This window comes from Manihot esculenta, chromosome 18, assembly GCF_001659605.2.
Source record: "Manihot esculenta cultivar AM560-2 chromosome 18, M.esculenta_v8, whole genome shotgun sequence".
In the NCBI taxonomy this organism is placed as follows: Eukaryota; Viridiplantae; Streptophyta; class Magnoliopsida; order Malpighiales; family Euphorbiaceae; genus Manihot; species Manihot esculenta.
In genome coordinates, this window is record NC_035178.2 from 10601687 (window position 1) to 10626299 (window position 24613).

The 24613-nt window shown below is 44.6% G+C and overlaps 1 long non-coding RNA gene across 1 annotated transcript in view; it reads left to right on the plus strand.

The window, feature by feature from the left end:
- Positions 1–972: 972 nt before the first annotated feature.
- The window catches only part of LOC122722363, a 36295-nt gene continuing 12654 nt past the window's right edge, over positions 973–24613 (plus strand). The window contains exons 1-2 of the long non-coding RNA XR_006349346.1: positions 973–1045; positions 14407–14411. This is a non-coding gene — a long non-coding RNA (uncharacterized LOC122722363). The remainder of the gene's footprint in view (positions 1046–14406; positions 14412–24613) is intronic.

Here is a 24613-nt window from a genome sequence, read left to right on the forward strand (position 1 = left end):
TATCACTTAGCTTCCACATCGCACATCTCTAATTGCCTAAGTTGGCATAGTTGAGGGGAAGGCTGACTAGTATTCTCAAGCTTTGGGGTGAGTTTACTGGTGCTGCACGGGTGCTTTGTCTGGGGAAAGCATTTTTGCCCGTGACACTAGCAAGCCTACTATTAGATCACTAGTTTTCTAATAGGAGAGGAACCTAGATTCAGATTTCTTTGTAAAAAAGTATAGGAAATGTATGGAAACCTTGATTGAAAGATAAACATGATATTAAAAGATTGAACAAAAATGAAGAGTAGTGTGTGAGAGTTGAACACATGACTAACATATAGGAAATGTAGGGAAACTTTGCCATTACACTAATGATTATTTATAATATAATTTTTGAAATCAAATAAAATTATAGTTTAATCCTTATTATTCCTGAGATAAAGCAAAATTCTTTTGGGGCTTGATCTTATCCATGGGAATCTTGTAAGCTACAAAAAACAAAAAGCAAAACAAGTTAGAAAGGCATTCAATGAAAATTAAAAAGGAAAAACAAGACAATTAAACAAGAGTAAAATACTCGCATCCCTGCAGTCTTGAAGACTGGACACAAACATGCATTTCTCGACATCATACTTCTGCTTAATAGAAGTCAGCCGGAGATAGCCGACCTGCTTAGAGAGGCTTAGCTGGGAGAGATCATTGCAGCCCAAAGGGACATCCCTCCAAGGGAGGTCCACCTCCCAAGACAACCCGGAGCCCCCTTTCAGCTCCACCACAGCGAACACCTCTGCCCAACCTTTGATTGAGCCTTTATGACTTGAAAAAATGGACAACCCTCCTCGGGGGGCAAAGTAGTAAAAATTCTGACTCGCCCTGACCAGCCGGAAAAAGGTAACAAACAAACGAGCTGTGGGCGTGATACCCCAGCTCAGACCGACAGACTCAAAGGAGCACATGAATAGAATGGAATTGGGGGCAAGCATTCGAGGAGTTATTCCGAAATACCGAAAGACCTCGATAAAAAAAGGTGAGAAGAGAAAAGTTAAGCCATACTCGCGCTGTTTGACAAAGAAAATCAAACTGCGGTTCTTTTGAGGGTCGATTAAACAGGAGGAAGGAGGATCGAGAAGAACGATCCTCTCATTAGGAAGGGGAGCCCGAATGCGAAAGAGAGGAGTATCCAGATACTCTAGGGAAAAGAAATTTACTAGGGAAGAAGGGGTAACGTTAGACTTCAAATTCATGACATCGGGAAACTTGGGACCCTCTATTATAGAGTAGAAGACGTACCTTAGAAATAATTTTTCAAGGAGATAGGAGGAATGGAGCAACATAGGAAGCTAACAAAGAAGAAGAGTTCTGGAAAGTTTCAGAGATTTTTTGAATTTTGAAGACGGTAAGGCAGGGAAAAGACTGAGACGTTTTGATAGAGATAGGTCTAGAGCCATGCGGTCATAATGAATTCTAGGGATTTACCCCCTCATCACTCATGCAATAATTGCTGAAGAGGTAAAGGGGCAATTGATAGCCGCTGGGTTTCCACCCCACTGGACAAGGTTAAGCCCGAAAAGGCAGGGTTAGCCCAAAGCCCACGAGGTCTCCAGGATCGCACAGCCCGGCATCTTTAGGCCGGATCCAAAGACATGAAAAGGGGGCCAGGTCGCTCACAAGCCTAAGCCTAGTAGGCTGAAACTTAGCTCAGTGACGTGACAAGAGGAAGGACAGCAGGCCTAGTCACTTCGCAGCCCTGCCCGCTTGTGCAGCGAAGGGAATTAAATGGTCGCCTGACATGGAGAGGGCCTCTGAAATATCCGTACGCACGGACCAGTGTGACAGGACAGGTGTCACTGTAGCAGAGAGACTGTTACGCATCACTAGCAGACAAAAGGAAAAAGAATAAAAGAGGAGGCACGCCTGTAATACCCGGCTAGACTCCGGTATCGGAATTCCTACCGTCCGGTGGAATTTGGGTGTCGGAAACCTCTAGAAGGGTAAAAGCATGTATTTTAATGTTTTAAGTACGATTTTAAATAAGTTTTTGCATGAAAATTCTTTAAGGAAAAACTCAGGTTCGGCCGCCGAAACTCACTTTCGGCCGCCGAACATGCATGGACTTTGGGAGGCACGTTAGGCCCCCGAAAGTCTAAGTGAGGGAAGTGCAGGTTCGGCCGCCGAACTCCAAGTTCGGCCGCCGAACCTTGCATGCATACGGAGGCACCTTCGGCCCCCGAACGTGGCCTGGCCAGCCACCTATAAAAGGGGCACTTAGCCGAAATGGGAGAGTTTTCTCCCATTTTCGACCTCAGCGAGCTTCCGACCTCCCTCTCCCAAATCTTGTGTTTTTCCTTCAATCCCCACCATTTCCTTTGAGTTTTAAGGTTCCACAAGAGTTTTTAAGTGTTTTTAAGCAAGTTTGGAGCTTGGAAGTCTTGGAGCTAAATCCCTCCATTTTCCGAGCTAGGATCGTTCTTCCTCTAGATCTTCAAGAGGTAAGCTTCGATCTATACTTCTTTTATGTTTTATGAAAGTTTTATGCAAGTTGATGGGGTAGAATGCATGTTTAGGTTATGTGTATGTTTATGGGTATAATGTATGCTTTGATGAACAATGTATGTTGATGTTTGTGTGTTTGGAATGTTGTAGATGGGGTTTATTGTAGTTTGAGACCCCTAGGTGTGATGTATGATGTGTATGCATGAGTAGAGACAAGTCTATGCATGTTTTGAGGCGTTTTGGAGGCTATGGACACAAGGGAGCCGAGTTTCTGCCCTTCGGCAGAAACTCAGGTTCGGCCGCCGAAGTGACTTTCGGCCGCCGAACCCCCTTGTGGAGGCAGTTTCGGCTGCCGAAGCCTGCCCCCGAAACTCAAGTTTCGTCTCTGTCTGGGAGGTTCGGCCGCCGAAAGTGCCGCCGAACCTGCATGACTTTCGGCTGCAGAGGGACTTTCGGCCGCCGAACCTGCCGCCGAAAGTGCCCTGTTTAGCCGTTTCTTGCATGATTTCATGTGATGTTTTCAGGGTGTTTCAGGGGGTCTTTGGAGAGTTTTTTTGGAGTCTTGTTCATGTATGTTTGGTGCCTCATTTGAGTCCACCTGTGTAGGTTCGGACCCGAGGAACCGAGACCCCCGGTTGTGAGACAGTCGTTCAGAGTTCGTTGTTAAAGCTTCAGTTACCAGGTGAGTGGAACAACCCCTTAAGCTTTAAAGGAAATGAATAAATGAATAAATCATTAAGCATTGCCCATGCATCATTATGCCATGCAATATTAGGTTGTTTGCATTAGAATTCACGAATATGTTGCATTGCACACTTTGTTGTTGATGCGGATGAATGTTGAATGATCCATTAGCCCTAGTATGTCATGATAGCCTATGTGAGTCCAGGTGTGCCTGCTACGGCTCTACGCCCCTGGCACTATGACTGATTATGGAAGTCCGGGTGTGCCTGCTACGGCTCTACGCCCCCGGCATGTATGAGTAAGAAAGATTGGGGCTATATGGTGACAAGTTCATCCTTTTTGTGAAATGTCTGTGTTATGGCGCATACATGAAAGCATGAATAAGAAATAGTTAAAGGATAACAATAATAATAAAACGAATAATAATATACCTAAAAATGGTGGAATTAAAACAAATGTTTTTAGTTTCTGCTCACTGGGCTCTAGTAGCTCACCCCACTCCCTTATCCCCAGAGTTGCAGGTACAAGATAGATCAAGAAGACGGCTAGATTGAAGTCAAGTCATGTATGTTGTAATAGATAGTTGTGGACATGAACATGATGTAATGATTATTTATGATCATGTAATGTAATGTAATGATGATGATGATGATTGAGGATTAGTATGTGCTTGACCCTATGTCTATGGTTATCCCTTTAATACATGATTTATAGAAATGTTTTTATGATATAATTGATAGTCCAAGCTTATCGAATGATGAAATACCCCATTGGAGCATTTGATGAGGACTCCAGTGGTGGTTATGTTTATAGATGTGCTCTTGTTCAGGTTAAGCTTGGAAAAAAAAAAAAAAAGAAAGAAAAAGTTTACAGTTTCATGTATGTTGTTGATCATGTATGGGATTCCACAGGTTTACAGGAGGTATGTAGGCTTGCTACGGGTCCCGGCGGCCTTAAGCCGATCTGGATCCTAGCGCCGGTAACGGGTCGGATTTCCGGGTCGTTACAGAGTGGTATCAGAGCCCTAGGTTCATATGGTCGGACCTAATGTGTCGGGCTCATAGATGTTCTAGAAGGTCAAGCACACTAGGAAAATCATGTCCACTAGGATAGGATGCAGAGTCCTGTCTATATGATGATATGATATGCCATGATGATATGCATGTGCATAAATGCTATGCTATGATGCTATGTATGTGATGAGGGTTCATGTGTTTCCACATGAACCATATGATGCTAATGAATGCTTGTGCTATGTGCTGTTTTTCAGAAGATAGAATGAGAGGAACTCGTCGATCAGCACGATTGACTGGAGTACCACCTGAGAATGAGGGCATGAGCGCCCGTCCTCCAGCATTGCCTAGGGCAATGTCTAGCAGGTCCAACAGGGACAGAGTAGCAAGAGACCCTAGAAGGTCTTTGGATCTGGGAAGAAGCAGATCAGTAAGAGGAACAGTGCAGGGAGGAGCGTCGGAGGATATGGAAGTAGATCAAAGGAGGGATGGCAGTCTCGGTGTGAGTGTACCGGAAGAGGGCATGGGAGAATCAGAAGGAGGCACTCAGGCCTCGAGTTATGTCCAGCCACATCACTACCCACCCTATTCACACCATCCAGGGTATTCGATGGGAGGTACATCGGATTACCCCAGTTTTAGCCCTTATCCTCCACATATGCCATACCCACCTTACTACCCACCATACTCTCAGTACCCTATGTACCCACCTCCACCTCCCTATACCAGTACAGCAAACCCTACCCCAGGGGATGTTGCACCTCCACCACCACCAGTACCTACTGTCCCGGAAACACGAGTACCCAAATCTACCTCATCTGGAGGGAGCAAGGTCAAGATGACCGATTACATGAAGTTGGGTGCTCCGCAGTACCGAACAGGCGATGACCCATTTGAGTATCTGAACAGGGTCAAGACTATTACAGATGAGATAGGGGCTGACGACAGTAGAGCCATTCAGATGGCTGGGTTCACACTGGAGTGCAAGAAGGCACGTGATTGGTTTAAGAACTATGTGAACCCGAGAGCGGACAGTATGTCCTGGGGGGAATTCGCAAATGAGTTCGCAGGATGGGCTTTCCCTGAGAGCTCTAGAGAGCAGAAGATGATAGAATTCGAGCAGTTGAGGCAGACTGATCAGATGAGTGTGGAGGAGTACACAGACAGGTTCCTGGAGTTGTTGCCATATGCTGGGCTGAATTTAGACACAGATCAAAAGAAATCAAGTAGATATATTATGAGGCTGCACTCCAGGTATTCCGCTTTGATACAGTCAGCAGAGAGGGAGAGTTTCCATGCCATAGTGGATATGGCTAGGAGAATGGAGGCTTGTGCTATCGTTGAGGGGAAGGTAAAACAGTCAGTGGCACAGTCTTCTGGTTCCAAGACCCCAGGTGGGGAAAGGTTAGACTCTTCTTCTCTGAGCGCAGCAGTTGCAGGCAGTAAGAAGTGGGACAGAGGCCACAGAAAATCTAAGAAGAATAAGTTCTGGAACAAGATCAAGTCAGGTCTGGGTTTAGGCAGTGGCTCAAGCTCTGGCGCAGAGGTTACAGCATGTATGAGATGTGGGAGACCACACAAGGGAGTATGTCTGGCAGGGACAAACACATGTTTCAGATGCGGACAGGCGGGTCATTTGGCTCGAGACTGTCCTAGAGGAACCTTTACAGCACCGTCTCAGCAGACAGCCTCCGACAGTGTGGTGCAGCCAGTAGCTCCAGCCGCAACACAGGCCAGTGGCAGAGGCAGGGGAAGAGGGTCAGCCTCTTCATCAGCAGGATACAGAGGTGAAGGTCCATCAGCTCCGGCACGGATCTTCACTATGACTCAGCAGGAGGCCAGCACATCCAACACCGTGGTGGCAGGTAATCTCATCATAGGTTGTTCTGATGTGTATGCCTTAATGGACCCGGGTGCATCTCATTCTTTTGTTGCTCCGAGAGTCGTGGAGAGGGTAGGATTGATGGTCTCTGGGTTAGAGTGTCCCCTATGGGTCAGTGGACCCAAGTGTGACCCGTCAGTGGCAGAGGCAGTCTGCCAATGTAGTCCAGTTTTCATAGAGGGAAGATGCCTTTCCGCCGACCTTGTGGTTCTAGATTTGACAGATTTTGACGTCATTCTAGGGATGGATTGGTTATCGACCCATGGTGCTACCTTGGACTGTAGAGACAAGGTAGTCAGATTCAGAGATCAGGATGGGTCAGAGGTCGTCTTCAGAGGAGACAAGAGGGGTACACCTAGAGGTCTGATCTCAGCTCTTCAGGCTCGTAGGTTGCTTAGGAGGGGATGTCAGGGGTTTCTAGCTCATGTGAGGGAGTTAGATAGTCATGTCAGAGAGCCCGCCTCAGTGCCTGTGGTGAGTGAGTTCTTAGATGTTTTCCCAGACGAGCTGCCAGGGTTACCACCTGCTAGGGAGATAGAGTTCGAGATTGAGTTAATGCCTGGTACCAGACCGATCTCTATCCCTCCCTACAGGATGGCACCAGCTGAATTGAAAGAACTGAAGGAACAATTACAAGAACTGGTAGATAAGGGTTTCATCCGACCGAGTACTTCACCTTGGGGTGCTCCGGTTTTGTTTGTGAGGAAGAAAGATGGATCCCTCAGACTTTGTATCGACTACAGACAGTTGAACAAGGTTACTACCAAGAACAAGTACCCTTTGCCGAGGATCGATGATCTATTCGACCAGCTAGCAGGAGCAGGTTGTTTCTCCAAAATAGATCTGAGATCAGGGTACCATCAGTTGAGGATAAGGAATGAAGATGTACCGAAGACAGCTTTCAGGACCAGGTATGGGCACTATGAGTTCCTTGTGATGCCGTTTGGGTTAACCAACGCCCCTGCAGCATTCATGGACCTCATGAACAGAGTATTCAGTCAGTATCTGGATCACTTCGTTATTGTCTTCATAGATGATATCTTAGTGTATTCCAGAAATGCAGAGGAGCATGCCCATCACCTGAGGACAGCTTTGCAGACCTTGAGAGAGCATGGCTTGTATGCCAAGTTCTCCAAGTGTGAATTTTGGCTTAGGAGCATTTCATTCTTGGGGCACATTGTGTCAGAACAGGGTATTGAAGTAGACCCCAAGAAGGTAGAGGCTGTAGCTAACTGGCCTAGACCCACCACAGTGACCGAGATCAAAAGTTTTCTGGGTTTAGCAGGTTACTACAGGAGGTTCGTTCAGGACTTCTCAAAAATTGCTGCTCCTATGACCAAATTGACAAAGAAGAATCAGAAGTTCGTATGGACCGATCAGTGTGAGGAAAGCTTTGAGGAGCTTAAGAGGAGGCTGACTTCAGCACCGGTGTTAGCTTTGCCAAAAAGTGATGATGACTTCTCAGTATATTGTGATGCGTCCCGTGTGGGACTGGGTTGTGTGCTAATGCAAAATGAGAGGGTGATCGCTTACGCTTCTAGGCAGCTGAAGAAGCATGAGCTGAATTACCCCACACATGACCTAGAGATGGCAGCAGTGATCTTTGCACTCAAGATGTGGAGGCATTACCTTTATGGGGTAAAGTGTGAGATCTTCACAGATCATAAGAGCCTGCAATACATCCTGAGTCAGAGAGAACTGAACATGAGGCAGAGGAGATGGGTAGAGCTGTTGAGTGACTATGATTGCAAGATTCAGTACCATCCGGGTAAGGCGAATGTTGTGGCAGACGCCCTAAGCCGGAAATCACTCGGCAGTCTATCCCACATTTCAGCAGAGAGGAGACCGGTGGTGAAGGAGTTCCATAGACTTATGAGTGAGGGATTACAGTTGGAGTTGTCTGGCACAGGTGCCTTAGTGGCTCAGATGAGAGTGACACCCGTGTTTCTGGAGCAGATAGCTCAGAAACAGCATGAGGACCCAGAGTTGGTCAGGATAGCCAGAACGGTTCAGTCAGGCCAGAGTAATGAGTTCAAGTTTGATGATAAGGGGATCCTCCGCTACGGGAACAGATTATGTGTGCCAGATGACATTGGTCTGAAGGGAGATATTATGGGGGAAGCCCATAATACCAGGTATAGTGTTCACCCTGGGGCCACCAAGATGTATCAGGATCTGAAAAGAGTATATTGGTGGCCAGCTATGAAGAAGGACGTGGCACTGTTCGTGTCAGCCTGCGACGTGTGTCAGAGGGTGAAACTAGAGCATCAGAAGCCGGCTGGAATGTTGAATCCACTACCGATTCCAGAATGGAAATGGGAAAATATAGCTATGGACTTCGTAGTGGGGCTACCGGCGACGTCCAACAGATTGGACTCCATATGGGTGATTGTGGACAGACTCACCAAATCTGCTCACTTCATCCCTGTCAGGAGTGGTTACTCTGTGGACAAGTTGGCGCAGGTGTACGTGGATGAGATTGTCAGACTGCATGGGGTCCCGGTGTCTATAGTGTCAGATAGAGGGCCCCAGTTCACCTCCAGGTTTTGGCGGAGTCTGCAGAACGCTATGGGTACCAGATTAGACTTCAGTACTGCCTTCCACCCACAGACAGACGGACAGTCAGAGAGGACCATCCAGACAATAGAGGATATGCTCAGAATGTGTGTGCTAGATTTTGGCGGTTCTTGGAGGCAGCATCTACCTTTGGCGGAGTTTGCCTACAATAACAGCTATCATGCTAGCATAGGGATGGCTCCATATGAAGCTTTATATGGGAGGAAGTGCAGATCACCAATCTGCTGGGAGGAAGTAGGAGAGAGGACTCTTGCGGGTCCGGAGTTAGTAGAGCTTACCAGCAGGGTGGTACCCATAATCAGAGAGAGGATCAAAACTGCTGCTAGTCGGCAGAAGAGCTATGCAGATATCCGCAGAAGACAGCTAGAGTTTCAGGAGGGGGATTTGGTTTTGCTCAAGGTGTCTCCTATGAAAGGAGTGGTTCGGTTCGGGAAGAAGGGTAAGTTAGCTCCACGGTACATCGGTCCTTTCGAGGTGCTTCAGAGGGTCGGTAATGTGTCGTACAAGCTAGACTTGCCTGCTTCGATGGAGAGAATCCATCCGGTTTTCCATGTTTCTCTGTTACGGAAGTACGTGTCGGATCCCGGAAAGGTTCTTAGCGAGCCTGATATGGAGATCCAAGAGGATCTCACTTATGTTGAACAGCCAGTGCGGATTCTTGACACTCAGATCAGAAAGTTAAGGAACAAGGAAATCCCGATGGTGAAAGTCCTTTGGAACCACCACAATTTGGAAGAATGCACTTGGGAGACCCGGGAGTCCATGCTCCAGCAATACCCCCATCTGTTTTGAGGTGAGTGTTAGTTGTTCTATGTGTTGCATGTATGATATATTGTATGATATATTGTATGTTATGATTGATGCCATGCTTTGTATGTTAGTTGAGGAACATTCGGGGACGAATGTTCATAAGGGGGGGAGAATGTAATACCCGGCTAGACTCCGGTATCGGAATTCCTACCGTCCGGTGGAATTTGGGTGTCGGAAACCTCTAGAAGGGTAAAAGCATGTATTTTAATGTTTTAAGTACGATTTTAAATAAGTTTTTGCATGAAAATTCTTTAAGGAAAAACTCAGGTTCGGCCGCCGAAACTCACTTTCGGCCGCCGAACATGCATGGACTTTGGGAGGCACGTTAGGCCCCCGAAAGTCTAAGTGAGGGAAGTGCAGGTTCGGCCGCCGAACTCCAAGTTCGGCCGCCGAACCTTGCATGCATACGGAGGCACCTTCGGCCCCCGAACGTGGCCTGGCCAGCCACCTATAAAAGGGGCACTTAGCCGAAATGGGAGAGTTTTCTCCCATTTTCGACCTCAGCGAGCTTCCGACCTCCCTCTCCCAAATCTTGTGTTTTTCCTTCAATCCCCACCATTTCCTTTGAGTTTTAAGGTTCCACAAGAGTTTTTAAGTGTTTTTAAGCAAGTTTGGAGCTTGGAAGTCTTGGAGCTAAATCCCTCCATTTTCCGAGCTAGGATCGTTCTTCCTCTAGATCTTCAAGAGGTAAGCTTCGATCTATACTTCTTTTATGTTTTATGAAAGTTTTATGCAAGTTGATGGGGTAGAATGCATGTTTAGGTTATGTGTATGTTTATGGGTATAATGTATGCTTTGATGAACAATGTATGTTGATGTTTGTGTGTTTGGAATGTTGTAGATGGGGTTTATTGTAGTTTGAGACCCCTAGGTGTGATGTATGATGTGTATGCATGAGTAGAGACAAGTCTATGCATGTTTTGAGGCGTTTTGGAGGCTATGGACACAAGGGAGCCGAGTTTCTGCCCTTCGGCAGAAACTCAGGTTCGGCCGCCGAAGTGACTTTCGGCCGCCGAACCCCCTTGTGGAGGCAGTTTCGGCTGCCGAAGCCTGCCCCCGAAACTCAAGTTTCGTCTCTGTCTGGGAGGTTCGGCCGCCGAAAGTGCCGCCGAACCTGCATGACTTTCGGCTGCAGAGGGACTTTCGGCCGCCGAACCTGCCGCCGAAAGTGCCCTGTTTAGCCGTTTCTTGCATGATTTCATGTGATGTTTTCAGGGTGTTTCAGGGGGTCTTTGGAGAGTTTTTTTGGAGTCTTGTTCATGTATGTTTGGTGCCTCATTTGAGTCCACCTGTGTAGGTTCGGACCCGAGGAACCGAGACCCCCGGTTGTGAGACAGTCGTTCAGAGTTCGTTGTTAAAGCTTCAGTTACCAGGTGAGTGGAACAACCCCTTAAGCTTTAAAGGAAATGAATAAATGAATAAATCATTAAGCATTGCCCATGCATCATTATGCCATGCAATATTAGGTTGTTTGCATTAGAATTCACGAATATGTTGCATTGCACACTTTGTTGTTGATGCGGATGAATGTTGAATGATCCATTAGCCCTAGTATGTCATGATAGCCTATGTGAGTCCAGGTGTGCCTGCTACGGCTCTACGCCCCTGGCACTATGACTGATTATGGAAGTCCGGGTGTGCCTGCTACGGCTCTACGCCCCCGGCATGTATGAGTAAGAAAGATTGGGGCTATATGGTGACAAGTTCATCCTTTTTGTGAAATGTCTGTGTTATGGCGCATACATGAAAGCATGAATAAGAAATAGTTAAAGGATAACAATAATAATAAAACGAATAATAATATACCTAAAAATGGTGGAATTAAAACAAATGTTTTTAGTTTCTGCTCACTGGGCTCTAGTAGCTCACCCCACTCCCTTATCCCCAGAGTTGCAGGTACAAGATAGATCAAGAAGACGGCTAGATTGAAGTCAAGTCATGTATGTTGTAATAGATAGTTGTGGACATGAACATGATGTAATGATTATTTATGATCATGTAATGTAATGTAATGATGATGATGATGATTGAGGATTAGTATGTGCTTGACCCTATGTCTATGGTTATCCCTTTAATACATGATTTATAGAAATGTTTTTATGATATAATTGATAGTCCAAGCTTATCGAATGATGAAATACCCCATTGGAGCATTTGATGAGGACTCCAGTGGTGGTTATGTTTATAGATGTGCTCTTGTTCAGGTTAAGCTTGGAAAAAAAAAAAAAAAGAAAGAAAAAGTTTACAGTTTCATGTATGTTGTTGATCATGTATGGGATTCCACAGGTTTACAGGAGGTATGTAGGCTTGCTACGGGTCCCGGCGGCCTTAAGCCGATCTGGATCCTAGCGCCGGTAACGGGTCGGATTTCCGGGTCGTTACAACGCCTCCCAGACGGACCAAGCTTACAGACACATATAGAAAACCTGGTTATTCTCTGGATTTCAGATCATCAATTACTATTTCTTAAAAAAAATATTAATATTTATTATAAATTATCATTAGTATAATGGCAAAGTTTTCCTACTTTTCCTATATATTGGTCATGGGTTCAACTCTCACACATTAAGTTCATATTTTTTCAATCTGTTTTGAAAAATTTGAAGGTTCATTTCAACGACGTAGAAGAGACCTCTTTAGAGGTCAGAAAAGGGGAGGTGAGTTAATTTTGCTTTCTTGTACTCTTTGAATTCAATTTTTTTTAAAAAAAATATTATTTATTATTAAAATAATAAGGATTAAACTATAATTTTATTTGATTTAAAAAATTATATTATAAATAATCATTAGTGTAATGGCAAAGTTTCCCTACATTTTCTATATGTTAGTCATGTGTTCAACTCTCACTGTAATACCCGGCTAGATTCCGATATCGGAATTCCTACCGTCCGGTGGAATCTCGGATGTCGGAAACCTCTAGAAGGGCAAAATTATGTTTTTATAAAATGTTTTCATGTATTTTATGGTTTTAAGTAAGAAAGAAATTGAGTTTTGAATGAAAATGACCATAGAGGGAAATCCAGGTTCGGCCGCCGAACATGGTAGAGTTTCGGAGCCACCTTTGGCTTCCGAAGGTGGTCTGGCCAGCCACCTATAAAAGGCTCCATGACCGAAAATGGGCGAGTTTTCTCCCCTATTTTCCTCAAACCTTTCAAGTTTTAACAAGTGTTAACTTGGTTTTGAAGATTTTTGAAGCTAAGAGCAAGTTTTGGAGCTTGGAGACCCAAGGAGCTAGATTTCTCCCATCTCCAAGTTAGGATCGTCTCTCCTCTCGATCTTCAAGAGGTAAGCTTAGATCCTACCTTTCTTGTATGTTTTAAATAAGTTTTATGAAGATTTATAGGGTAGAAATGCATGTTTAGGTTAGTTGATTTTTTTGTTAGGGTTAATGTTGAGTTTATGGATAATGTGTGTTGTCTGAGTTGCTATATGTGTTTGTGTTGGGGTTTAGGTTGGTTTGAGACCCCTATATGCTTATTTGCTTGTGTATGCATGTTGCAGAATAGCTAAATGCATGTTGGAATGGTCTGGGAGGCAAAATGTGCTTGAGGAGGCTGAGTTCTGCCACCTTGGGAGAACCCAGGTTCGGCAGCCGAAGGCCCTTTCGGCAGCCGAAGGCCCTTTCGGCCGCCGAACTTGCCTGTGGAGGCAAGCCTTTGGCTGCCGAACCCTGCCCCCGAAAGTTGGACTTTCGGCTCTGGAAGGGACTTTCGGTCGTCGAAGGTGCCGCCGAACATGCATGAGTTTCGTCTCTGGAAGGGACTTTCGGCCGCCGAAGGTGCCGCCGAAAGTGGCTGAGTTTCGGCTCTGGAGGGACTTTCGACCGCCGAATCTGCCGCCGAAAGTGCCCTGTTTAGCCTTCCTTTGCATGTTTTCTATGATTGTTTTAAGGTGTTTTAGGGGGTTTTTGGGGAGTTGTTTAGAGTCATGTTCATGTATGTTTGGTCCCTCATTTGAGTCCACCTGTGTAGGTTCGGACCCGAGGAACCGAGGACCCCAGCAGTGAGATAGCTATTTCAGTGTCTTTTCCGAGCTAGCCTGAGGTGAGTAGAATGACTCTTTATATTTGCAAAGTAAATAAATAAATTTTGAGCATGTTCATGCATCACGAATGCCATGAGATATATTAGGTTGGTTGCATTAGAATTCACGAATATGTTGCATTGCATAATGTGATGATGATGTGGGTGGATATTGGATGATCCTTTAGTCCTCAATATGATACTATGTGATATTATATGGTATGATGTGGAAGTCCAGGTCGAGGCCCATTCTATGCCCCTGGCACTATATTAAGAGAAAGACCAGGTCGAGGCCCATTCTACGCCCCTGGCATTATTGGAAAGTTATGTTATGTTATGTTATGTTATGTTAAGAGAAATACTAGAACGAGGCCCACTCTACGCCCCTGGCACTATGGGATATGTAGAGGACTATGGGTGACAAGTCCATCCTTGATGTGATTTGTTTGTGATGTGATGCATTTTATGAAAGCATGAATTTTAAATATAATGTTTTACTATTGACTGTGCGGTTGTCGAAGCCGGTTAAAAATAACATTCTTGGTTATCAACAATTTACAACTGTAGATAGTGGTGAAGGATCGAATCCACAGAGAATTGATTACCTATCTATTTTTCTCAATCAAGACTAAGAGAACTAATTGAAAACACAATAGAAAGCAAGTAATTAAAAGCTAAATGAAAGTAAAGTGCGACAAAAGTAAAAAGAGGGGGTTTTGAGATTGTTTGACTAACAACTATTGAAAGCAAATAAAACAGCAAGTAATTAAAATAAAAGATGAAATCAATATGAGAGAAGTCTAGTTGAAGATATGAATCCACTTTGGTTGTTTGGGTTGATCATAGAAACTTAGGTTTTCTTAATTCATTCAATAGATTAGTTATGGGGGTGGAAAACGCTTCTCACCATCATGTCTCTCCTTATGAACAAATCAATTAGGGAACGTCCTCTAATCAATTACTAAGTAACAAATTGCCAAGGAATGTCCTTGGGCCTTAGGCATCGAAACAATTATCAATTGCATAAAGAATGAGAGAGATCCAATCCTAACTACTCAAAAGCTTGAGATGTTACTAGATCATGCAATTCCTTAGTTTTTACACCAAGTGTTCTTAGGTCAGAATATTTCCAGTAATTACGGACTAGCAAATATCCTATCTAACAATCAATTAACTTTGTAATCAAGAATCAAGTGGCCAATTTGATCAAAACAATAAAGCAATCTTTAGAATTAAGCACAATTGCATGAATATTGAATAAATCAAAAGCAAACACTTTATGTTCAGATCTCACAACCTTTTAAATAACCTTAGTTTCAACCAAACTTCAACTAGAATAAGGGTTTCAGCCACTCATGGCTGAACCAAAACAGAAAATAGAAGAAAAGAATGCAAAAAGATGAAGAACTAAAGTGAAGAACCCTTGGAGAAGCCTTAGAGAAGTTGTATGGAACAAAATCTGCCTCTTCTTGCCTTCATGTGATGTTTAAATATGTCTTGAGAGACTCCCTAGGGTTTCATGCATCTTTAGAGGCTTGCCCAAAGTGCCCTTGTGCCTTCTATGTGCACATGTGGAGTTGCAAGGGCTTTTTGGTCTTTTAATTGCTCAAGGTGTGTCCAAGAAGCCTTTCCCACATTATTCATGCACTAAAGAGGAAGGTGGAGCCTTGATTTGAATATTGAATGTGCATGGCATAAAGTGGAAAACATGTGATCTTCAAGATTTGGCTCATTAAATAAGGAATAGGCTGTTCGGGGGCACTTTCGGCCACTTAAGATGAGTTTCGGAGGCTGGACTTTCGGCTCTGGATGCAAGGTTCGGCGGCCGAAGGTGCCGCCGAAGGTGGTGGACTTTCACCTCTGGACTGGACTTTCGGCTTCCGAAAGTGCTCCCGAAAGTGGGTGACTTTCGGCTTCCGAAAGTGCTTCCGAAGGTGCTTCCGAAGGTGGTTGAGTTTCGGCTTCCGAACTTCACTTCCGGCTTCCGAAAATGGCTTTTCTGTTTTTGGCACTTTTTTGGCATTTTTAAGAGCATTTTCTCCTAATTGTTCCTTTACACCTAATACCTGTAAAACATGATTAAACCACAAAATTAGGTAGAATAGGTGCAAATAAACATCAATAAGATCATGATAATATGGGCTAAAATATGCTCTATCAACTATTCTGCTCACTGGGCTCTAGTAGCTCACCCCATTCCCTTAACCCTCAGGTTTGCAGATGCGGGATAGACCAGGAAGCCAGCAAGAGTAAAGAAGTCATGTTTTATGTAATAGTTAGATGTGGACATGTATTGTAAAATGTTATAATATGATGTAATGTAAAGATTTGTATTAAGGATAGAGTTGTGCTTGGCCTTAGTGTATGTTAATCCCTTTTGCACATGATCTATAAAATGTTTTATTGATGTTTTATGTGAACCAAGCTTAATGTATGATATGTTACCCTATTGGAGCATTTGATGAGGGCTCCAGTGTGGGGTTTGATGTTTATGATTATGAGTTGTGCATGCATAGGTTAAGCTTGGTGAATGAAAGAAAAAGTTTAAAATTTTTATGTAAATGATTGATCATGTATGGGATTTAACAGGTATACAGGATGTATGTTAGGCTTGCTACGGGTCCCGGCGGCCTTAAGCCGATCTGGGTCCTAGCGCCGGTAGCGGTCCAGTTTTTGGGTCGTTACAGATTGGTATCAGAGCCCCAGGTTCATAAGGTCGGACCTAGAGTGTGTCGGGCTCATAGATGTTTTAGAAGGGCAAGCACAATAGGAAAAATCATGTCTACTAGGATAGGATGTAGAGTCCTGTCTTGAATGATGATGTGAAATGCCATGAATTTATGCATGTGCGTTGATGATATGCTGTGTATGTGATGTTTGTGATGCGGGTTCATGTGTTTCCACATTAACCATTTGATGCTAATGTTCTATGTGATGTGTACTGTTTTTCAGTAAGCGAGATGAGAGAAACTCATCGATCTGCACGATTGACCGGAGTCCCACCAGAAAGTGAGGGCACGGATGCCCGTCCTCCTACATTGCCTAGGGCAATGTCCTGTAGGTCTAGCAGGGAGAGAACGTCAAGGGACCCTAGAAGGTCTTTTGATGTGAGCAGAAGAGGAACAGTTCAAGGTGGAGTGTTAGAAGATGTGGGGGATGATATGGATGTGGATCAGAGGAGGAATGGCAATCTTGGTGTTAGCATGTCTGAAGAGGGCATGGGAGAGTCTCAAGGAGGCACTCAGGCCTCGGGGTTTGTTCAACCACCCCAATACCCACCCTTTTCACAGAACCCCGGGTATTCGATGGGAGGTACATCGGATTACCCAATTTTAACCCTTATCTTTCTTACATGCCATACCCACCTTTCTACCCACCATACTCACAGTACCCTATGTACCCACCCCCAGGTAAAACGAACCCTAATCCAGGGGATGTTGCACCTCCTCCACCACCAGCAGAACCTATAGTTCCAGAAACCTAAGCACCTAAACCTAGCTCATCTGGAGGGAGCAAGGTTAAGATGACCGACTACTTGAAGTTGGATGCTCCTAAGTATGAAATAGGTGATGACCCATTTGAGTACCTCAGGACGGTCAAGATGATTACAGATGAGTTAGGGGCTGATGATAGTAGAGCCATTCAGATGGCTGGGTTCACACTGATGTGTAAGAAGGCCCGAGAGCGGTTTAAAAACTATGTGAACCCGAGGTTGGATAGTCTATCATGGGAGGAGTTTGCTAATGAGTTTGCAGGATGGGCTTTCCCTGATAGCTCAAAGGAGTTGAAGATGATCGAGTTTGAGCAGCTAAGACAGACAGAGGAGATGAGTATAGAAGAATTCACAGATAGGTTCTTGGAGCTGTTGCCGTGTACAGGGTAAACTTTTGATACAGATCAAAAGAAGGCAAGGAGGTATATAATGAAGCTTCATTCCACGTATTCCTCATTGATCCAATCAGCAGAAAGGGAGAGCTTCCATGCCATAGTGGATATGGCCCGAAAAATGGAGGCTAGTGCCATCATCCAGGGGGCAGTTAAGCAGTCAGTGGCACAACGTTCTGGTTTCAAGACCCCAGGTGGGGGAAGGTTAGACCCTTCTTCTCTGAGTGCAGCAGATTCAGGCAGTAAAAAGTGGGGTAAAGCCAAGTCCAAGAAGAACAAGTTCTAGAACAAGATAAAGTCAGGTCTGGGTTTAGGAGGTGGCTCGAGCTCAGGTGCAGACAATGCAGAATGTATGAAGTGTGCAAAGCCGCACAAGGGAGTATATCGATTTGGGACGATACCCTGCTTCAGATGTGGGCAGGAGGACACATGGCACGGGAGTGTCCTAGAGCAGCTTATATGGCACAGTCCCAGCAGACAGCTTCTGGTAGTGTGGCTCAGCCAGTAGCTCCAGCCGCGACGTAGGCCAGTGGCAGAGGCAGAGGGAGAGGGGCAGCCTCTTCTTCAGTGGGTTTCAGGGGTGAATGTCCATCAGCTCCAGCGCGGATCTTCACCATGACACAACAGGAGGCTAATGCATCAAACACCGTGGTGTCAAGTAATCTCATCATTGGTTGTTCAGATGTGTATGCCTTAATGGACCCAAGTGTGACCCGTCAGTGGCAGAGTCAGTCTGCCGGTTTAGTCCAGTGTTTGTGGAGAATAGGTGCCTTCCAGCCGACCTTGTGGTTCTAGATTTGACGGACTTTGATGTCATTCTAGGGATGGATTGGCTATCTACCCATGGCGCTACCTTGGACTGCAGAGACAAGGTAGTCAGGTTCAGAGGTCAGGATGGGTCAGAGGTTGTCTTCAGAGGAGACAGGAGGGGTACACCTAGAGGTTTGATATCAGCCCTACAGGCTCGTAGGTTGCTCACGAGGGGTTGTCAGGGTTTTCTAGCTCATGTGAGAGAGCTGGATAGTCATGTTAGAGAACCCGCCTCAGTGCCCGTGGTCAGAGAGTTTTTAGATGTCTTCCCAGACGAGCTGCCAGGTTTACCACCTACTAGGGAGATAGAGTTTGAAATTGAGTTGATGCCTAGAACCAGACCGATCTCTATCCCTCCCTACAGGATGGCACCAGCAGAATTGAAGGAGCTTAAGGAGCAGTTGCAAGAGCTGGTAGACAAGGGCTTCATCCGACCGAGTACCTCACCTTGGGGTGCTCCAGTTCTGTTTGTGAAAAAGAAAGATGGATCCCTTAGACTTTGTATCGACTACAGGCAGTTGAACAAAGTCACTACCAAGAACAAGTACCCGTTGCCTAGGATCGACGATCTATTCGACCAGCTAGCAGGAGCAGGTTGTTTCTCCAAGATAGATCTGAGATCCGGGTACCATCAGCTGAGAATAAGAGAAGAAGATGTGCCAAAGGTGGCGTTCTGGACCAGATATGGGCACTATGAGTTTCTTGTGATGCCGTTCGGGTTAACCAATGCCCCTGCAGCATTCATGGATCTCATGAACAGAGTTTTTAGTCAATATCTGGATCACTTCGTTATTGTCTTCATAGATGATATATTAGTGTATTCCAGGAATACAGAGTAGCATGCCCATCATCTGAGGTTAGTCTTGTAGACCTTGAGGGAACACGGCTTGTATGCCAAGTTCTCCAAATGTGAGTTCTGGTTGAGGAGCATTTCATTCTTGGGGCATGTTATGTCAGAAAATGGAATCGAAGTGGACCCCAAGAAGGTGGAAGCTGTAGCTAACTGGCCTAGACCCACTACAGTGACAGAAATCAAGAGCTTTTTGGGTTTAGCAGGTTACTACAGGAGGTTCGTTCAGGACTTCTAAAAAATTGCCGCTCCTATAACCAGGTTGACTAAAAAGAACCAGAGGTTTGTGTGGACTGACTAGTGTGAAGAGAGTTTTAAAGAGCTAAAGATGAGGTTAACGTCAACACCGATGTTAGCTCTGCCATCTAGTAATGAAGATTTCACAGTGTATTGTGATGCGTCCCATGTGGGACTGGGTTGTGTGTTGATGCAGAATGAGAGAGTAATTGCTTATGCTTCTAGGCAGCTGAAGAAGCATGAGTTGAATTACCCTACACATGACCTAGAGATGGCAGCTGTAATCTTTGCACTCAAGATGTGGAGGCATTACCTTTATGTTGTTAAATGTGAGATCTTCACAGATCATAAAAGCTTGCAGTACATCTTGAGTTAGAGAGAGTTGAACCTGAGGCAAAGAAGATGGGTAGAACTGCTCAGTGACTATGATTGCAAGATTCAGTACTATCCGGGTAAGGCGAATGTTGTAGCAGATGCCCTAAGCCGGAAATCACTTGGCAGTTTGTTCCATATTACAGCAGAGAGAAGACCAGTGGTGAAGGAGTTCTTCGAACTCATTAATGAAGGGCTACAGTTAGAGTTGTCTGGTACAGGTGCTTTGATAGCCCAGATGAGAGTGACACCTGTGTTTATGGAGCAGGTGACTCAGAAACAGTACGAGGACCCAGAGTTAGTGAAGATTGCCAGGACTGTTCAATCAGACAAAAACGAAGAGTTCAGATTTGACAGCAAAGGGATCCTCCGCTATGGGAATAGATTGTGTGTACCAGATGACGTGGGTCTGAAGGGAGACATTATGAGGGAAGCTCATAATGCCAGATACAGTGTTCACCCTGGAGCCACCAAAATGTATCAAGATCTGAAGAGAGTTTATTGGTGGCCAGCCATGAAAAGAGAAGTGGCACAGTTCGTGTCAGCCTACGAAGTGTGTCAGAGGGTGAAGCTGGAACATCAGAAGCCGGCTGGGATGCTTAACCCACTACCTATTCCAGAGTGAAAATGGGAGAATATCGCTATGGACTTTGTGGTGGGGTTACCTGCAACGTCCAACAGATAGGACTCCATATGGGTGATTGTGGACAGACTGACCAAATCTGCTCACTTCATCCCTGTTAGGAGTGGCTATTCTGTGGAAAAATTGGCGCAGGTATTTGTTGATGAAGTGGTCAGGCTGCATGGGGCTCCTGTTTCAATAGTGTCTGATAGAGGACCCCAATTCACCTCCAGATTTTGGCGGAGTCTGCAGAGTGCTATGGGTACCAGGCTAGACTTCAGCACTGCTTTCCATCCTCAGACGGATGGACAATCAGAGAGAACCATCTAGATGATAGAAGATATGCTCAGAATGTGTGTGCTAGATTTTGGCGGTTCTTGGAGGCAGCATCTACCTTTGGTAGAGTTCGCCTACAATAACAGCTATCATGCTAGCATAGAGATGGCTCCATATGAAGCTTTGTATGGAAGGAAGTCCAGGTCACCTGTCTGCTGGGAGGAAGTTGGAGAAAGGACCTTAGCAGGGCCTGAGTTAGTAGAGATCACCAGCAAAATAGTGCCCATTATCAGAGAAAGGATCAAAACTGCTGTGAGCAGACAAAAGAGTTATGCAGATATCCGCAGAAGGCAAGTAGAGTTTCAGGAGGGGGATTTGGTATTGCTCAAGGTGTCTCCTATGAAAGGGGTGATTCGGTTTGGGAAGAAAGGTAAGCTAGCTCCACAGTACATCGGACCCTTTGAGATCTTGCAAAAGATTGGGAATGTATCGTACAAGTTGGACTTACCTGCTTCAATGGAGAGAATCCATCCAGTTTTCCATGTTTCCATATTGCGGAAATTCGTATCAGATCCGAGCAAGGTTCTTAGTGAGCCTGATGTAGAGATCTTAGAAGATCTCACCTATGTTAAGTAGCCAGTATGGATCCTAGACACTCAGATCAGAAAGTTGAGGAACAAGGAAATTCTGATGGTGAAAGTCCTTTGGAATCCCCACAACATCGAGGAGTGTACCTGGGAGATACGGGAGTCTATGCTCCAGCAATATCCTCATCTCTTCTAAGGTTAGTGTTGTGTGTTTTGTATGTATGTTTATGTTTGATGCTATGCATGCTTGTTTGGTGAACATTCGGGGACGAATGTTCTTAAGGGGGGAAGAATGTAATACCCGGCTAGACTCCGGTATCAGAATTCCTACCGTCTGGTAGAATCTCGGATGTCGGAAACCTCTAGAAGGGCAAAATCATATTTTTATAAAATGTTTTCATGTATTTTATGGTTTTAAGTAAGAAAGAAATTGAGTTTTGAATGAAAATGACCATAGAGGGAAATTCAGGTTCGGCCGCCGAACATGGTAGAGTTTCGGAGCCACCTTTGGCTTCCGAAGGTGGTCTGGCCAACCACCTATAAAAGGCTCCATGGCCGAAAATGGGCGAGTTTTCTCCCCTATTTTCGATCCACGATGAGTCCATGCCCTCCCATGGTTGGTTTTGATGATTTTCCTCAAACCTTTCAAGTTTTAACAAGTGTTAACTTGGTTTTGAAGATTTTTGAAGCTAAGAGCAAGTTTTGGAGCTTGGAGACCCAATGAGCTAGATTTCTCCCATCGCCAAGTTAGGATCTTCTCTCCTCTCGATCTTCAAGAGGTAAGCTTAGATCCTACCTTTCTTGTATGTTTTAAATAAGTTTTATGAAGATTTATGGGGTAGAAATGCATGTTTAGGTTAGTTGATTTTTTTGTTAGGGTTAATGTTGAGTTTATGGATAATGTGTGTTGTATGAGTTGCTATATGTGTTTGTGTTGGGGTTTAGGTTAGTTTGAGACCCCTATATGCTTATTTGCTTGTGTATGCATGTTGTAGAATAGCTAAATGCATGTTGGAATGGTTTGGGAGGCAAAATGTGCTTAAGGAGGCTGAGTTCTGCCACCTTGGGAGAACCTAGGTTCGGCAGCCAAAGGCCCTTTCGGCCGCCGAACCTGCCTGTGGAGGCAAGCCTTTGGCTGCTGAACCCTGCCCCCGAAAGTTGGACTTTCGGCTCTGGAAGGGACTTTCGGCCGCCGAAGGTGCCGCCGAACATGCATGAGTTTCATCTCTGGAGGGACTTTCGGCCACCGAACCTGCCGCCGAAAGTACCCTGTTCAGCCTTCCTTTGCATGTTTTCTATGATTGTTTTAAAGTGTTTTAGGGGGTTTTTGGGGAGTTGTTTAGAGTCATGTTCATGTATGTTTGGTCCCTCATTTGAGTCCACCTGTGTAGGTTCGGACCAGAGGAACCGAGGACTCTAGCAGTGAGATAGCTGCTTCAGTGTCTTTTCCGAGCTAGCCTGAGGTGAGTAGAATGACTCTTTATATTGCAAAGTAAATAAATAAATTTTGAGCATGTTCATGCATCACAAATGCCCTGAGATATATTAGGTTGGTTACATTAGAATTCACGAATATGTTGCATTGCATAATGTGATGATGATGTGGGTGGATATTGGATGATCCTTTAGTCCTCAATATGATACGATGTGATATTATATGGTATGATGTGGAAGTCCAGGTCGAGGCCCATTCTACGCCCCTGGCACTATGTTAAGAGAAAGACTAGGTCGAGGCCCATTCTACGCCCCTAGCATTATTGGAAAGTTATGTTATGTTATGTTATGTTATGTTAAGTTAAGAGAAAGACCAGGACGAGGCCCATTCTACGCCCCTGGCACTATGGGATATGTAGAGGACTATGGGTGACAAGTCCATCCTTGATGTGATTTGTTTGTGATGTGATGCATTTCATGAAAGCATGAATTTTAAATATAATGTTTTACTATTCTGCTCATTGGGCTCTAGTAGCTCACCCCATTCCCTTAACCCCCAGGTTTGCAGGTGCGGGATAGACCAGGAAGTCAGCAAGAGTAAAGAAGTCATGTTTTATGTAATAGTTAGATGTGGACATGTATTGTAAAATGTTATAATATGATGTAATGTAAAGATTTGTATTAAGGATAGAGTTGTGCTTGGCCCTAGTGTATGTTAATCCCTTTTGCACATGATCTATAAAATATTTTATTGATGTTTTATGTGAACCAAGCTTAATGTATGATATGTTACCCCATTGGAGCATTTGATGAGGGCTCCAGTGTGGGGTTTGATGTTTATGATTATGAGTTGTGCATGCACAGGTTAAGCTTGGTGAATGAAAAAAAAAGTTTAAAATTTTTATATAAATGATTGATCATGTATGGGATTTAACAGGTATACAGGATGTATGTTAGGCTTGCTACGGGTCTCGGCGGCCTTAAGCCGATCTGGGTCCTAGCGCCGATAGCGGTCCGGTTTTCAGGTCGTTACACTCATACACTACACTTCATATTTTTTTCAATCTTTTAATATCATGTTTATCTTTCAATCAAGGTTTCCATACGTTTCCTATACTTTTTTACAAAGAAATCTGAATCTAGGTTCCTCCCCTATTAGAAAGCTAGTGATCTAATAGTAGGCTTGCTAGTGTCACGGGCAAAAATGCTTTCCCCAGACAAAGCACCCGTGCAGCACCAGTAAACTCACCCTAAAGCTTGAGAATACTAGTCAGCCTTCTCCTCAACTATGCCAACTTAGGCAATTAGAGATGTGCGATGCGGAAGCTAAGTGATATTCTGAGATCCAGAAAATAAGGTTTACAGTGGTTGTCTAAGCTTGGTTGGAGAAGAAGACGTTCCCCCCTTTTATCCCTTTTCCTTTTGCCTGCTAGTGACGTTTAACCGCCTCTCTACTACAGTGCCTGTCTCTATCACTCAGGTCTGTATGTATGGATGTGACGTGTCAGAACCCCTCTCCACACCAGACGGCCATTTAATTCCCCTCGGTGTGCATGTAGGTAGGGCTATGAAGTGACTGGGCCTGCTCCCCTACCTCTTGTCACGTTACCGGACTAGGCTTCCTTTAGATAGGCCCGCATGTGTGACTTGTCCGGCTTGCTTCTCGTTCATCCAAAGTTTCCATACATTTTACATAGAAACCTGAATTCCGGTTTTTCTTTCAATCAAAGTTTTCATACATTTCCTATATGTTGGTCATGGGTTCAACTCTCACACACCACACTTCATATTTTTTTCAATTTTTTAAGGAAAAATATGAATTCAGAGAGTACAAGAAAGAAAAACTTACTAACCTCCCCTTTTCTAACCTCTACATAGCGCTCTTTTACGTCGTTGAAAGGAGCTTCAAATTGTTCAGAATAGTCAGATCTGATATTGGGAAAATAGGGGATACTATCAGATCATCGGTTACAATGAACATTGCAAGTCCTGCCACATATTCTTTGTTGCTTGAAGTTTCTCTGCAAGCTTCCCTGAATTATTCAATAATTTATTCTAAATAAATTCAATTTAT